Genomic DNA, 9,711 nt, shown 5'->3' with positions numbered 1-9,711 from the left:
GAGAGATAGATGTGTGTGTGTGTGTGTGTGTGTGTGTGTGTGTGTGTGTGTGTGTGTGTGTGTGTGTATATATATATATATATATATGTGTGTGTGTGTGTGTGTGTGTTTTTAATTAATTTTTAAAGTGTTCACTATAGCTGGTCTCCCATAGTACACAGAAATGCAATTATTTTAGTAAATATAAACTGCTAAATACCTTTTCTCGTCAGCAGTATGTACAGTAGCAGTCTTGTGTCTTCTATCTGTATCCAGTTGAGCACTGGTTAAAGCTTGTAGGAGTTTTCATTCTGCTCTGCCTGTCCTATGAGGCTGCATAACCCGTGACCCTCTGCCTGGACATTACTGATTGGCCCTGTGTTGATCACCTGCACTCGCCCAAAGAAAAAAAAAAAACCTCTCTAGCAATACACACTAAACTTAGCATGTGCAGAGTGACCCACAAAGCTCTGTACTATCAGCAGATGGGTTGGGGACAGTAGAAGGGTAGGATCAGAGAACACAGGATCAAACAGCCTTTTTACACAATGCAGATGATTAACCCCTTAGGTTCCACAGTGAGTATAACAAGCATGCTTTACAGCATATACAGACTGATTTTACTGTTGTGGGTTTAGTAACATTTTAAATCCTATTTGAAGTCTCTATTTATTACTATAATTGTACAGTTGGCCTTATGTTGTAAAGCGCTGTGTAAACTGTTGGCGCTATATAAATCCTGTATTATAATAATAATGCCGTCAGACTGTATATACAGTAGTAAATACTCTGTATTTTTAGGGATTTTTTTTTTTTATAGTTTTCCAGTGCTGCATACTCTGTGCTGGGTGCACCTTAGAGAGTCAGACTGCTGTTCTCATTCACAGAAGCCCATCACCTCCCCTTGCACATGGCTGCATTCAGCAGTGTTACTCAAGGAGTTGGAGCACTTTCTAGAGCAGCCTTTCTCAACTAGGGTGCCCAGAGGTTTCTTCAGGGGTGCCTTGGCAAAATGTATAAAAGTTGTCCAAAATTATGTATACAAGCCAGCAGGTGGAACAAGCCTGCCTTTTAACCACTAGCCTACAGGGCACTTATATCCCCTTTCTGCCCAGGCCAATTTCCAGCTCTCAGCGCTGTCACACTTTGAATGACAATTGCGCAGTCATGCAACACTATACCCGTATGAAATTTTTATCATTTTTTTTGTGACAGAGCTTTATTTTGGTAGTATTTAATCACCTCTGGGTTTTTTATTTTTTCTTAAACCAAAAACCACTAAAAATTTTGAAAAAAAAAACAGTTTTTGTTATAAAATTTTGTAAATAAGTGATTTTCTCCTTCACTGATGTGCGCTAATGAGGCTGTAGTGATGGCCACTGATAAGATGCACTGATGGACACTGATAGGTGGCACTCATGGGCACTGATGAGAAGGCACTGGTAGGTGGCATTGACAGGCATCACTGATGGGCACTGAAAGGCAGCACTGATATATGGCACTGTTAGGCGGCACTGACTGGCAGCACTGATAGGTGGCACTGATTGGCACTGATGGGTGACACTGAAAGGCAGCTCAGATGGGCACTGATGTGCACTGGTAGGCACTGATATGTGGCATTGATGTAGCACTGATGGGCACTGGCAGGTGGCACTGATGGACACTGACAGGTGGCACTTCTGGGGCCACACTGATCATCAGGGCACACTGATCATCAATGCCCTGATGATCAGTGTACCTGTCCCCTCCGCAGAAAGCCGATTACTGGCTCTCCTCTCGAGCTGTCAGCGTGACAGCTCGAGAGGAGAGAAATGCCGATAACCGGCATTTCCCTGTTTTACATGTGATCAGCTGTGATTGGACACAGCTCATCACATGACCGAGCCGACATCTTCGGCTCTTTCCGTGGATCGGTGATCCGCTGTGTCCGAGGGACACAGCGCACCGCCGATCGCCGCGCTGCACGCTCCCTGAGCCGCGCATGCATGGTGAGAATGGAAGGACGTCATATGACGTCCTATCAAAATGAGAGAACCACCTTCCGCCCGTCATTGGACTATATGGCGGGCGGGAGGTGGTTAATAACACAAAATCGCAGGTTTTCATTGTGCACCATTATGACCTTCTACCCGTCAGCTGCCTGCACAACGTCCTAGTTTGACCCTTTCCTGCCCCTCTCCATCAGTGCTGGGGTCACCTTAGCTCAGTAATGGAGAAAAACTGAGGAAGAAGAGAAACCTAGGAATACTAATCAGTACCAATGTGCAAAAGTGTATTTGCTTTGGAAGAATAAATCACCTCTAATGTTGGGTGTCCTACATGTGTGGATGTTTCTGCATTATATTAAACGTTTGGAATAGTCTTTCACATTTTAGAATGGGGTGCCTCAAGACTCTCCATGATTTTAAAGGGTGCCTCAGGACTGTCTAACTTTTAAAGGGTGCCTTGAATGACAAAAAGGTTGAGAAACACTGGTCTGGAGCAGTATGCAGGGGAGCTTGTAGGTCCACTGGAGACATAGGCCACTGCTCGTGGGAGAGAGCAGCAGTCCAACTCTCCAAGGTGCTCTACTGTATGTGGAGCCTTATTGCATTCTAGTAATATGCAGGCTTTGATGCGTTGAAGCCTGTGGTCACTATGACAGCAAGACATTTTCTGATAATGTTTGAGATCAGCCTCCTTCCTAGCAAACTACCAAGCTGCTTTTATTTATGTGATTCTGGAACCCATATTAAAATTAGTGTCAGATTCATTCCTCATCGGCGTTCCATTTTGGAGTGGTTTTGATTCTTTTGTCAGTTAGATTACAGTCATGCGTCAGCAGTTTGAATTGCCTGTTTGTGCAATGTTAAAAGAGCATGACTAACATTCTTATGATTTTCATTACAATATACATTACCTCAAAAGAGTAGCATGGTCTGTTGATTTCAGGTTTCTGCTTTCCGTACCTTTCTGCTGGTGATGTGTATCTGTGGGTAAAGATAAAAGAAATGTTTGCAGAAAGATGAGGAGGACAAAATGTCTTATTAAACGTAAATAGGATGGGACTGAAGCAGATGTGATCAGAGGGCAATGTAGCTATTCAGAAGATACATAAAAGTTTACTACAAAGGATCATAAACTGCTGCAAGCAAACTTGACACGACTTGATATTTCACGTTTGGGAATTAAGCGGAACTACTCTATACTATTCTTTCCTCTGGCAATGTGATGCCTGTTTGGTCCAATGCTGGCATTGACGACATTGCCTTGTTGTCTTCTGGGTTTTGTTGTCTTCTGGGTTTGAATATTTGGCCATGTTTATTATCTTTGCCCAGTCATCTTTTAGTTTTGGATATTTGGCCATCTTGATTGACAGACTTTGCCACAATTGCATACAGTAGCTCCAGAGCATGCATTGGAGTTAGTTTATCCCTGAAAATGCCAAAATTGTACATTGCGAACAGGCGGATAAGAACCTTTTATTGCACAAGGGACATGGTATATCATCTTCTGCAATAAAATGTATGCTTGTTTGCAAATTGATTTGTTTGGTAAATTTCAATGTTAAGGCTTAGTTCACACTAGCTTTGAAAGCAGGCGCTTGAGGGACGATTTTAACGCTCCTCAAACGCCTATGGAAATGATACTATGGGCGGCACACAGTGCTGTTCACATTATCAAAACATGAAGTGTTAGTGTGGCATCTCTTCAAAATTGAGTTGAAGCCTTTCAACGCCTCCCATTCAAGGTTATGGTGACGCTCCTCAAACACCTGGCAGATGTTTGCGGGGTGTTTCCAAGGCGATTGCAGGGCGTTAATACCATTAGAGGTTTATAGGCATTTGTACTGTGGTTTTAACGCTTGTAAAACACCTATAAAATGCCTCAAAACCGCACATAGAGCATTTGGGGAACATTTTTTTAAAGCTTTTAGAACGCGCATACTGAAGCTCATTAATGCCTGTCTAACGCTATAGGGGCGTTTTTGAAGAGTTAGAAATTGTCATGTGTGAACAAGCCCTAAGAGAGGCCTTTTCTCCTTGTTTTTGTGATGAGCTGGATATGTATAGGAGATTTAATTGAAAATTACTTAATTTGAATGTCTACACTCAGTCTACCACAGGTTCCTCTCCTGTAGTGAAATCGCTTTCTCTTAATTCCACTGTACAGTGTGCTGTAGAAACTGCCGCAAGTAGATAGAGCTTTTTTCAGGCTGGAGGATGTCCAACTTCATCCAGTTTTTAGTCATTGAGGTCTCAATCCCACACATGGGCATTACCTAGGGTAGTCCTCGTGCAAATGCAGCCTGCCTAGAAACACCAAATCCCTCCAGACTGGCATCCACCCATCAACACATTTTGACTTTGCATTACTCCACCAAGGAGCCAACCTACCCTTACAGCACAACTGGGGGCTCTTGAGAGTATGGGTTCTGTGATGTTTTTAGGAAGCTATGTATGGCATCCTTCTGGCCCCTCCCAACAACCATGATTTTCCTGTGTTGCATACAGAAATACAGAGACCCTGTGATGATGTCACTGGGTTTAAAGGAAGGTATACAAAATTTTACCAAGTTTTATTTCAAAATTACATTAGCTTGTTATTGGGGTGGGAGGAACCCGCAAAAGCAAAATATAATCAGATAAAACTTCAGCTTTAATATCCACAACTTTGTAGCATACAGTTCCCTGGTGGCAGACAAAGCCACCAAAAGGAACCTATTCAAAAACCGTTTTGGGGCCCTATTGAACTACTGCCTACACACAAACACTGGTTTGCTATGCATAGATAGATAGCTAGACTAGATAATTGATAGATGCAGATGAAGAGTGACCTTTGCAATACCCTGAACCAGGGGCGGACTGACAACTCATGGGGCCCCCGGGCAATAGGGGATCATGGGGCCCCTGTGTCCTTGCCCAAACTCAAAAAAGCCTATGAAAAAGGTACCAGGGGCATCTCATGGGGCCCCCTACTGACCCCGGGCCCTCAGGCAGTGCCTGAGTTTCCAAATGGTCTGTCCGCCCCTGCCCTGAACTCTCTTATACATACTGTGCAACAGTAAACACTCGCTTTCAATTCCATTTCAAATGATGGCACATGGAACAGCAGTATTGTGCATGTCCCAGTGCCAGTCAAGCAGGTATATAAGAGGAGGTTCCCTCTACCTAACATCACACCCAATAGCATATCATGAACAATGCCTCCAGTTCCTTACCTGCCTTCGAAATAAACAATATCTAGGTATACATGACAGTAGGCGTTGGCCCAGCCCACCCACATCTAATATAAGAATGTTCCTAATTTCAACAGGCTCCTTTGTGAAGCTCCGTAAGCACAAATGGCTTGTCCACACTAACTTCCCAACTTTCTCAATGATTGTGGGACGTGTCCTAAACTCTGCTTGATGCAATGGTTGTCTTTTACCAGAATATAATGGGTTTCTAAAAATAGAGATGATATCAAACCATGAAAGGCTGGTCATGGATAGCAGGTATCTTTCCATTCTTGGTAGCATTGCTCCAGCACTGGTAACAAGAATTGCACTTTATCTTTCCTTCTCTGCCCACATGGAAATTATGCAACAATCTCCATATGCATACTGAATGTCAGAATTGCTCATTTTATGCCCTGTAGTGGAAACCTGAGTAAACCATTTGGCTCAAAAGAAAAGGTTCAAAATTGGTGGCGTTTTGTTTTTCGGATTCTTTGCTTAACCTTGTTTGATATTTTTCCAGCTTTGTTTTCTAGTTTGAATACTAGTAGCTGGATGGACCTACCATGAGCTGTAGTTCATTAGTAGAGCTTCCAGAATTTGTCTGCAGAAAGATTTCGCATTGGATAAACTATTTACAGAATGTTACACTTCCTTGAAATCTTATAACCTAATAATGGGTGTTTCCTCACACACAATTTCTGACGTGCTGTCAGAGAGGAAATCTCTTTTCCATGCAAAGTATATGCTTTCTCTGTAACTGAACCTCTTTAATGAGATGATTGTAAATGCCATAACATTTCCTGTAGTCCTAGGATTAACTAAGTAAGGCTCCAGTGTTCTACGTGGCATATCTGCCTTCTTGTCGTAGGTCATTGTTCCAAAGCAGTAGTTTTGCTGTATTTTCAGGTTACTAAATCATGTTTGGTAGATTGCTGAATGTAATACGGACTTTAACTCTCAAATTAACATTGGAATTGGAATGCTCCTCATTTAAAATGTAATTTGGCTAAAACCTGTGTTTCTGTTTTGGATGGATGCCAATGGTTAGACACATATAATAGATTAGGAGGAGCTAACCTCACACTACAGCGCTAGTGTAGGTCCATGTGCAGGTACATAAGAAAGGCTTATAGGAATCTCCAATCCAGTCTGATCACATGATAACCCCTCTGTCCGCCAGCGGCAGCTGCTGCTGAAGGAAGAGAGTGCACAACAATAGCTGCTAATGCCTGGCAGTGGTGATCTCACCTATAGGGTCCCATGGGCCATCCATGGTCAGAACTCCCTTCTCTCCCCTGCAGTTGCTGCTGGCTGACACATGGGAGCTGGATCACATGACCGGACCAGAGAGGCCTGAAAATAGGTAAGTATATACTGGACATCTTTCCTACACAGGTTAGTCAGCTTAGGTGTTAGGAGGACAGAGGGAGCATTGTTAAGATTAGCTAGGTATCGCTTGGAATTCCACTTTAAATGTTTGTGGAACTTTAAGTAGATATGCAGCAGTAAGATTTTTTTCACTAACCACCTCCACCCCTCCTTTATCCCTCCTTTTTTTATATTTTGGTCATATAAGTATGGGTCTGTGGGTGTATGAGTAGGGATTTGGGTCTGACATTACATATAAGCTGGGTCTCTACTGGAGGGATAAACAAAACACAATGGCATCTGATGTCTGTTGGAAGTTTCCTTCTGGTTACTATGACCATTATGAAGCAAAGCAATCCTGTAAAGTAACTGAAGAATCCAGATAAAACATTGAAGCCTGTTCAAGGGGGCTTTCAGCAGGTGCATGCTATTGGGAACTCTGTGCCGAGATCTCAGTGTAAAAGATGTAATATATTGATTGGTGATCAAAATATTCACTGCCAACCTTGGTGTCTATTTGTAAATTCCTAAGTCGACCTTATGTTAGAAGGATCTCAGGGATGCAAGTCATGTTTTATATGAAACGGTAGTAAAACTGACTACTTATATAAGTAACACTGCAGATTTTTTATTGCTTTTTCCAAGCAGATTCTTCAGTTCAGGTGTCAAAAACATACTCCAGCATTGATAGCCACACTAGTAACTCAGTCACCTTTATCCAAACACATTGGAATTTCAATTTTATACGAACATGATGACAGTTGTGAAGGTCTGGGAAATTTATAAAAAACTAAAATTTGCTGAAGAAGTTGCTTGGACTAATAGTGAAATATTTTCAAGCTACAGAACAAGTTCAATTGAAAGTTGTAGTCGGCCTTAAAATTAGCGTATGGCCCCTCCCCATCCCATCCCCACCAGATAGGTAGGCATTGATCTAGGAGAGGTTAAAGTAGAGAAATGGAACAAAGAATCAAATCATTGGCTCAAGTATGGGGGCCACTTGTTCACTGTTGCTGGTGTCGCACTGGTAGAAGTGATGAATGTATGCCCAAGAAACAGCGTTGAGGAGACTGTGGCTTAGAGTCAATATAAACCTCACATTGTCTTTATTAAAGTAAAAAAATGTATCCCACCGTGCAGAGCAATGATATCCCTAGGCTGTAAGGTGGAATGCCCGCTCACCTGCATCCCCAGGCCAGGAAGAGATGCTTCTCCTCCATGTGTTCCTGGACTGGCCGGGGATCGTGCACTCCGGAAGTGACGTCACTGTGACCTGGAAGGAAGTGGAACTGGAGCTCCTGGAGTGGAATGCAAGCTCGGCTGGTAACTACAGCGCGTTTCGTGCGCAAGCGCTTTGTCAAGTCTCTCTTGAGACTTGACAAAGAGCATGCGCACGAAACGCGCTGTGGTTACCAGCCAAGCTTGCGTGTTACTTCCAGAGCGCCGCAATCCCTGGCCGGTCCAGGATCACATTGAGGAGAGTCATCTCTTCCCGGCCCAGGGACGCAGGTGAGCGGGCATTCCACCTTACAGCCTGGGGACATCATTGCTCTGCACGTTGGGATACATTTTATTAATTTGTTTAATAAAGACATACATCTATGTGAGGTTTATATTAACTCTAAGCCACAGTCTTCTTTGCGCTGTTTCTTGGGCATAAAGTAGAGAAATACTTACCTTATTCCTCACTGTCCTCCATTATCGCAATTTGAGTCTGCATTTGATATCCTCTCATACAATGCAGCACTGCTGGACCTGTATTGTATGTAATGATGTCGGAAAGGAGGTGGTCAAGCGAAACCGCCTTTTAAAAACCGTTGTACAGGGGGAGGAGTACTTTGAATCTCCTCTAGTTTGAACTAGATAAAATGACAGATGACGTGTTTTTTTTTTTTTTTTTTCTTTTCTTTCAATGGCCTTTTGGAGTTCATCTTTAATAATGTGTTAAGAATCCTGCATGCTTCTTTGGCAGTAATAGCCTATTATTCTCACACTATTTTTCAGGAATGACGTGTTCTCATGAGAAGCATCCTTCTTTCTAAAGATCTCTGCAAGAAGGTCCTGAGTGATGTAGAAGGTAGGTGAGACTACAGCACTATCTTCCGCGACTTGGACTATTGTGCAACAGACTTTATAGCTTGTTAATTAGGTAATAAACATCATTTCAAAGCACTCATCTTAAGTCTTTGCCTCAGGAGCTGCATGCTGAGTAGACCTGCTGTATCTTGCTTTGGCCTGGCTGTGGATTAAGCTGTGGGTAATGACAGGGTCTTCTACATCCACAGTACAGTTTAATTCCAGCACCATGTCCAGGAACTGCCCTCACTGCTCTTCATTTTAATGTACTGGGAACAGCTCCAATAGTCATCCCAGGGGCACCTCTATGACATGCCAAACCACCTTCGCCGATACCTCTGTGGTTGGAAGTGCTATGGCTAGGTTCCAGTGAGCTTCTTGGTAAGCATACTATTGGGTTACCACAAAAATACAATTAGAAGAAAGGGGTTAAGGTTTTCAATGTTGCCTTGACTAAACATATTAATGGACCACAGCCTGCCCACTATCCAAGTAGATACATAATTGTACAACTATTCCCTGAATATCCATCTCCTTTATTCCTTTTATTGAATATATCTCTATTGCATATCTACTGCATTAAAATACTTTTTCCCAGTAGACAAAAACAAAATGTTTAATGTGTTTTTGGATTGTATACTACATTGTAGACTATTCTATTACTGATGCAGTCTTTAGATATGATAGTTCCAGGTGACCTCAGCATGATAAGACAAGATGGCATTGTTCCATGTTCTTCAGTAACTCAACTATTTCCTGCAATACTTTTGGGCTTCTTATTTATTTATAGATTTATTCCATGAATTGACTGCCTGTTGTACTTAGAAGACAGGTACACTTTGTTTATCAAGCAGAAAATCCCAAAATATTTTCACAGTCATGAAAAATTGTATTTCAACCTGCAATGCATGATAGGACTTTATTTCATAAACTGGAGAGTTTTGCCTCTTTATACCTTTATGGTGAACTTTATATGCTTACACAAAAAAAAGCATTGGTTCTAGGCTTGTATAACTGCGCTGCTCAGTCACATGCTTAGAGGCATCTTAAAATATATGCATTTAGGAACCTTAATATTTGGACTTTTA

General features: G+C 42.2%; 1 protein-coding gene across 2 annotated transcripts in view; it reads left to right on the top strand.

Moving 5' to 3' along the window:
• LHFPL2 (LHFPL tetraspan subfamily member 2) overlaps positions 1-9,711 on the top strand; it is a 184,920-nt gene that overhangs the window by 72,172 nt on the left and 103,037 nt on the right. For both annotated transcript variants that reach the window (XM_089658361.1, XM_089658360.1), the window contains exon 2: positions 8,552-8,624. The gene's annotated coding sequence lies outside the window, so the exon portion shown is untranslated. The remainder of the gene's footprint in view (positions 1-8,551; positions 8,625-9,711) is intronic.

The sequence above is a fragment of the Staurois parvus genome, unplaced genomic scaffold (assembly GCF_062004578.1).
Source record: "Staurois parvus isolate SC_StPar_1 unplaced genomic scaffold, SC_StPar_1.0 ptg001065l, whole genome shotgun sequence".
NCBI classification, from domain to species: domain Eukaryota; kingdom Metazoa; phylum Chordata; class Amphibia; order Anura; family Ranidae; genus Staurois; species Staurois parvus.
This window is presented reverse-complemented; position numbering and strand designations above follow the sequence as displayed.